Here is a 7,809-nt window from a genome sequence, read left to right on the forward strand (position 1 = left end):
AAATACGTTACGATGACCGTGATTCTTATCAAATATCTCAACGGGGATAGTATTGTGAATGTTCAATGACTATCATCTTCATGCAAGTACTAGATATGTGTTGTCTAGTGTGTCGGTACTTACACTTAGTGTCTACTGAACTGGTTGAGAGAAAGAGAGAGAGAGGGAGAAATGGAGCTTGAGCCTTGAGGCCCAAGGTAGAGGGAGAGAGCCTTGAGGCTTGAGGGAAGAGGGAGAGATGGAGCTTCAAAGTTGAAGAGTTAGCCTTGAGGGAGAGATGGAGAGAGAGAGCAAGGGAGAGATGGAGCTTCAACTTTCAAGCTTGAGCCTTGAGGCTTAATGCCTTGAGGCCCAAGGGAGAAGGAGAGATCTTGAGGTTGGGAGCTTGACGCCAAACGGAGGGATGACAATGAGGCTTGAGCAATGAGCTTAAACCTTAAGGAAGGGGTGAGATTGAGTTTCCAAGCTTGCCCATGAGGCTTTAAATAGGAGAGGCTAGAGTCCTCCCCCTCTCCCCAAACGTTCAAACTTCAGAAGGCGTCCGAGCCCTAAACGGCCAGAATTTTTGAAAATCTAAAAACTGCTATTTTTTTAACTGTCGTTCCGCCCAGATCCATTCCGCGTTCCCCCCGCTGTTCCGCCCACCGTTCCACCCAACGTTCCGGTTATGATTTGCAACAAAACACTGTTCCATTCCCATTCCCCTTTCGATATCAGATTAGGTTGGGAAGACGTTCCGAGAACGGGAGGGCCCTGTTCCGCTCGTTCCCTATTACTCTGAGAAGCATACAAAAGAGGTGGGCTTCGACCAATACAACATCGATTACGTGTGAACAACCACTAGCTTGATACATTTTATAAAAAAAACTTTGATAAATTTTTGTTTTAAAAAAAAGGAGAAACTATGTTTTCAAAAGTTGCAACGACGTCATCTATGACATGTATGCCGCGCTATTGCTTGCCCTAAGTCTCACCCTCACCTTCATCCAGCTGATCAAGCCCTCGTTAGTGATGAAGTCAAATTGTGGCAACTCCAGCAAGTGCTGCTATTGTTGTAGTGTGATGTTATAGGCCTTGCTGGCCTGGCACCTTCGGGCTATCATGTGATGCCTAAGAGCTTTCCTTAACGCCCAGCCCTTTGATGAAATGCGTGTATGGCTTGTATAGTGCCACCAAAGCAATGCCAAATTCAATGCTTCAACACTGCGAGGAGCATGAAAGATCTTTGTTGCTTCACCATATGCTGCCTCTGTGGAGTGAAGGGGCATGGAATTGACAATTAGAGCAGTTGCAGTGGCACGGCCGGGGCTATGGACCTCATAGCATGTCTAGAGACACGCACCGCAAGAGGGTGGCACATAGCGTGCCCCATACTCTCCAATCCTTGTGCACATAGTCTAGAAGTACTCTGACCTACACAATGCACACAAGAGGTATTAGGATTTACTATTTAGATGAGAATAAGAATTGAGATGATTCATTCTGAGAAAATGATAGCAAGTCTTACCAAGCCTTTATAAAGAGGATGTGATCATGATAGAAAAAGCGGGCAACACTTGCATCCACATCCTCCTTCCTTTTTGGATCCCAAGTGGTATATAGGGTGCGTTGGTGAGATTTGAGAGTGGAGACCGGAGTAGATTAGGCATTGAAAATGCTGATCAAAATGTCGTCGTCGTCGTCGTCGTCGTCGTTGCCGCATTACTATCACCACCAACTGATGAAGAAGGTGTAAGAGAGGGAAAAACCAAGTAGTTGAGGTCGATTGCGGAACGCTTTTTCTCTTCTCTGTTGGCTTTGATGGCGACATCCTTGGCTTCAAATACCTTCAAAAGTTTCACAAAATAACCTTAGAGAGAGAGAGAGAGAGAGAGAGTGGAATCGTGGCTATAGCGATCACAGTGGAAACTCTAAAGATTGTTGAGATGCTGATGGAGATGCTGCTAGCTGATCGAGATGGAAGCAGTAATAATCAATAAAAATGAGGATGATGATAGGAATGAAGACAAGGATGATGACGATGACATCAGATTCATGTCTAAGTCAGATTATACGCGCACATACTTCCACTCCAATTATTGCAAAGCTTCCTTACCGCAGCTTCACACCTACAAAGGCACCAACATCGCACGAGAAGGCCACTAGTCTTATGAAAGTTGGGCAAGTGTGTGTACGTGTGTGTGTATGTGTATGTGTGTGTGTGTGTGAGAGAGAGAGAGAGAGAGAGAGTCCAGCTTGTTCCAGCCGGCCATGGCAATGTGGTCGTGCTCTTGCTGTCGATGTTGACGAAGGTGACACATGTAGCAGAAGCTATATAAAGGTGATGCGTACGCGCAATTCATAAAAACGATGGAGCCCTTAGAAATCCCTGACACGTGGACAAATCTCCAGCCAGATTTTTGGCCTGCCTAAGGGACAAGGCTATAGTGATGCATTGTCTTTTTGCTGACTAAAATAGAAAAAAGATTGAGTTATATTTTCAAGCATTTTTTTATAAATAAGATGATTGGTTGAAATAAGAAGTGGACACTCATTTAAATGAAGAGTGTGTAAATCTAATGATAAACATGTCTTGGGTTTTGAAATATGAATGAATGCTCATTTATCAAAGAAAAGATTTTGGGCTACCTTTGAAAGCATGAAACATCGACAGCCTTAGAGATTAAATGATAAATCCTTAGAGGCTCCACAAACTCACTGCATGAAAGCCTTGTTAGCCGGCCAAGCACTCAAAGCTGAGGCAGGGACTCCGATATTGCGAGTCGAGAGGCTGGAGCATTAACTGCATCACGCTTGCGAGCAATAGAGAGTGCACACTGCATTATAAGAAGATGAGGATGAGGATGGTGCTTTGGGTTTTCTATGAGCAATGCAGGAGCGATCAGGGCTTGGGTCGAGGCAACATGGCCAGCAGCTAGATGTTGTGCTTTGTGCAAATGCCACCACTTGTTGCCATCGCGCTTCTAGTTCTCCCAAAAGCAGGATTGGAAGCTTTACAGTCTACTCTGTAAGTTGCTCTTGATGCAGCCCTCATGGATCCGCGAGTTGCACCCCCCCTCCTTCACTTCGCCCGATCAAGAGACTAATGCCTCTTTCGTATGTCCCCCCTCTCCCGAGATTTCCCTTTCCCAACCCTTCGAAGGAGAGTGGCTTTGGCCCCCTTGGCTCTTCTGCGCTCCCAACTGATGCTTGCCAAAGCGATGAACTTCGCTTGTGCTTTGCTGCGAGTGGGGACCTCCGCAATGTGATTGAAACAGTTTGCTAGATTCTGGACGGATTTAAAGGCAAAGTTATTGTATATGTGAATGATGACAACCCCAAGGTGGTGCTGAGAAACTTTCTGATGCTGGAACTTCTAAGAGTTCATGGGGCACATGTCATTGATGCTGACATTACGCTGTGGTATTTTGTAGCCCTAACGACGGCCCAGCTCGAAGCAGTGAGAGAGGTTGCCAGGCAAGCAACCTTCTTTATCTGTGTAGTTTTGCAAGCGGCGAAGGGACCTGCACCCCTGAGAACCCATTGTATTTACTTTTTAAATGTTTCATTATTTCAACTTTAAATATGCCACTGCTTGCTGGCTCTCTCTCTCTCTCTCTCTCTCTCTCTCTCTCAGAGACCCGCACAGCTACAAATGGTCTCTCTGTGCTATGGCTAGCAAGTATTTAGAACTACCTCTCTCCTTCCCTCCTCCTCTCTCTCCTCCTCCTCCTCCTCTTCTTCATCAAAAATTATGTCATATTAAGTGTCCATAGCTAGTATACACATTGATTGCGGAGCCATGAAAACAACAGGTTGTTTTGACCTCGTCCGCTCTCTCGTCCTTGCATGGTTGCACATTGGGGCTTGAGATCGCCTTCCTAACAGACATGTCAGAGTTTATTACCATGCAAGACAAGAGGGGAATGAGACGAGCCATTTGTGAGAGCCCATGGTGGTGAGTGAGAGATGGTTAACCTTTATGCTGCAAGGCATGATGGCCTCATGTGGCGATGTCCAATAAGGGTGAGCGCTCCTCAAAAGTATCCACCATTAGCTAGCCATCTTTATACTTGCTGCCGTAGGACGAGTCGCCAAAGGCAAATATGGGGTGGAAGGCCTTGCTTCATGACCTGCTGCAGATGAGGATCCATGAGCGCTGCCGATTGAAACAAAGAAACATAGGATGACAACCAGTATTTGCTGCCTTGCGAAGTTCTTCATGGCATCAAGAAGACCCCGATCGACTTGCCCGACCATTTAGATCAGGTTAGTTGCCTTAGGACCGAAGAGCCTGGCTACCCAAGACGTTCCAGCTTAGCAAGCTATTCCACTGGCTTAGAGTGAGCAATGGAGAGCAAGATTTCAGTTCAGGTCCCACTAGGCATGCCCAAAATGAGAGCATTTATAGGAGGAAAACTATGCATGCACAGGCGAGCCCTCTGCCATGTATGGCAACATATCAAAGGCTGCTGCCCAAGTCACCTCCTCCTCGACCAACACACGAGGTAGGGATGACAGATCTAAGGACTGTCCAGTCCTCTCTTCTAAAAATGGAGGTGAAGGGTTCGAACTTCGGCATCTCTCACACCCTCCTTCAGCGGGTACAATTGACACACCAGTTTCCTAGTTACAGCTCAAATTCCCTCTGCTCTCGGCGAAAAGAAAGGCAAAAGCATGCAGCTTTGTCCTAGGGCTTGTCCTAAGAAGAAGCGGGGTCTGACTCGGTAGAAGACTCTATGAGGGCAACCTTGCACAAAGTGATTTCAATAAAACTTCATGTGCACGCCTTGCACTCAATTTTGAGTGGGAGTATGTGAGGGTTTTTTTGTGCTGGGAGCCATGTTCTCTCTTTGTTATGTGGAATGGGTTGATTTTTTTACTTTTGTGTTGTATTGCTGTCGCTATTTTATGCCAGATGGAGCACATCGACATTATTCGAGGCTTTTTTCTGCTATGAGTTATATCCCCCTTGTGCTATGTATGTGTAGTGGCAATTTTTTGTCCATTTTTGTTGGATAAATGCTACTTGTTCATGCAGATGGAGCACATGTGGAATTTGAGAGAAACGACAGCAATTGGAGCTAGTAACGTAGCGCATTCAAATGCCTTTCTTGTAATACGTGCTTACTGAAAAGTTTTAGCTCATTTATTGAAATAGTTTTGCTTAAATGTATAAGACAAGTTAAATATTAGATCAAATTAGTATCTTTGGAGGACTTTTCTTCGAGGAAACCTTGTCCTTTACTTGGGCAGCCCCTCCTCGACTTCGCAAACCTTTAAGATGTTGTACTCTGAAGATTTTATATAAAGACGCTAATTTTATTTAATATTCAACAGTGTTTTCTTGGTGACTTTATGCCTTGTGCAATTGAGGAGGTCTTACCCTTCAAAACCATGTCCTTTACCTGGCAGTTTGGTCGCCCTTCTCGAATTCTTAACCATTTAAGATACTCGATCATTTTTAGATGTTCTTGAAACAATATTACCATATGTTGTTCTAGTAATGATTCCTTTCAATCCTGTCACGCTTCACTAAACATAGGATGGTTTGAAGTTGCTTCAATATCTCTCTCTCTCTCTCTCTCTCTCTCTCTCTCTCTCTCTCTCTCTCTCTCTCTCTCTCTCTCCACCAATCAACATTTTTTTGCATTTTTAGTAACAAAACACTTTAACTCTACACATGTTGGTTCACTTGGTGTGAGTCCATGATCTATGGCTCTTAGTTCAATTAGATGAACCTGAGCATCTTCCCTAAAAGCTTGTAAAAACTTTAAGAGTTTCCTTCAAGGCAAGATTTAAATCTAGCCACGATTCTGCAAATGATTTAGCGAGTTAAAAGTAAGATTTTTATTTGAAGCATTCTAAATTTTATCATGTGACCAATATATCTATCAATTATAGGCAGGCCTCGTGAATTTATCACTTGTTGAAACTGCCTTCTACGCTAACGAAGTAAAGATGGGACTGAAAGGGATAGCCAGTTGGCTGGCTGCAACTGGACCATGGGAGGTTGCGACAGGGTTGAGGAGCGCTGCATGGACTGCTACATATCGTAGTATGAGGAAACCCCAGCCTGATGGATGTGTTGAAAACGTTGCGATGTGACAAAAAATAGACCAAGATATTTACAGGATTTGCTAGAATTCGGTTCAGCATGTCCATGAGGTCATGACATCACCTACTGCTTAAGATGAGACACGATTGTCGAGCTTCCTAGCCTCTAGAAGGTTGATAGCATGACTGGGAATATGGTGAGAAAGTTTTCATCCACCCATGTAGCATCATGTGTCATTTGCACTACATGTAAGGAAATTTTATTGCCTTCATTTGGTTGCCGAGCTGGAATGGAAGCAATCGAATACGCTTTGGCTTGATGACTTTGACTGTACCAATGACGTCTGGTGGATCCTCTTGCACTGCTACTCAGAAGAACACCCTTGTGTTGGCGACTCATTAACTTGATTGTGGAAACTTCCTTCCCTTGTGTAGATGCTCTAATAGAACAGCAATGTGAGGTGTAGGAGACCGAAATTTGACCATCCTTGTCCAGAGTGCCCTGAAACCCACACAAACCCACACAAAGATAAGATAAGCGTGGTTTCTTATAAAAAAAGAGAACTGGGAACAGAAAAGACCTTACCTTGGGAGGTCGGAGCCTCCGAGATAACAACTCACCTGGTTTTGGCTCCTCTTTATCCGGTTTATGAAAATGAGAGAAAATTTTTCCTATCTGTTGTGGGTCACCATTTTGATCGGAGACAATGCCCATAGTTCGATGGGAAGGATGCGTAGAAGAATGATGATCCAAGGTAAGTACACAATTGAACTTGAGAAAATTTCACCACACCTATTAGGAATACCCGAATGGGTCTATGTTGAACTGACACGAATGACCGATTTTGGTACACCTCTACTTAGCTCCCTATTGGTGTGGATATGAGAAATGAGAGAACTGGAAGTAATGGCCAGATCTGCTCTGATGGTAACGAGGTGGGAAACATTCATTGTGATGTGCAGCAAGAGAGTATCCCAATCAAATTTTGGCTTGAACCTTCACAATCACTTCATGCCCATAATAACATCATCCACTTAATTTAGCAACTACAAATTGACAAGTAAAATGAAAATGTTGAATTTCAAGTTCTACATTTTTACATGCAAGGGAAACGGACAAGTTAATGCCCTCCAAGAACCTCATCATCGAACAGGTGGGAATAGGACTAGACGAGAGACGGGCATGTGTTATCATGGCCTCACTAATGATGTCCTCTGTGCTACTGTATGTGCACACTGGCTAGATTCAAGGGGATTTGTGCCGGCACTTATTCGAGCCCATTAATGGGACCTACATGGCGCGACATGTGCAATAGATTAGGTTTACTAATTCCGTAACCCTTTTGCATAAATGGTATGTACAAGGTGTTTGACCGGTGTTGTTACACTTATGTGGGTATCCGATAACACTAGAATGTAGGATAAAATAGGAGTCAAATATGGTCCAAATCCCAAGACCATCAGATCACCAGGTCACTAGATATTGACCCTGTAGTCCCATTAATAAGTGGCCAAAGTGCACATTGTGCACCATTTAAGTGAATTAACTTAAGATAGCAAAATTTGAAGGGGTGAATAACTAACGAGGCTATTGACTCCCGCATGAGGAGGCTTAAAGGTGGATTGGGGTATATTATAGAAAGGGAGAATTGGGACGCTCAACATAGAGTTTCATTTGCGTGAAGGCAGCAGCCCGTGTCCAACATGCATTTTATGAGCGCCAATTGGTAGTCCATCAGCCCTGAGAGTTTTCTGTTGGGGATCCATCTTTGG

This window comes from Adiantum capillus-veneris, chromosome 15 (genome assembly GCF_014529385.1).
Source record: "Adiantum capillus-veneris isolate H3 chromosome 15, ASM1452938v2, whole genome shotgun sequence".
NCBI classification, from domain to species: Eukaryota; Viridiplantae; Streptophyta; class Polypodiopsida; order Polypodiales; family Pteridaceae; genus Adiantum; species Adiantum capillus-veneris.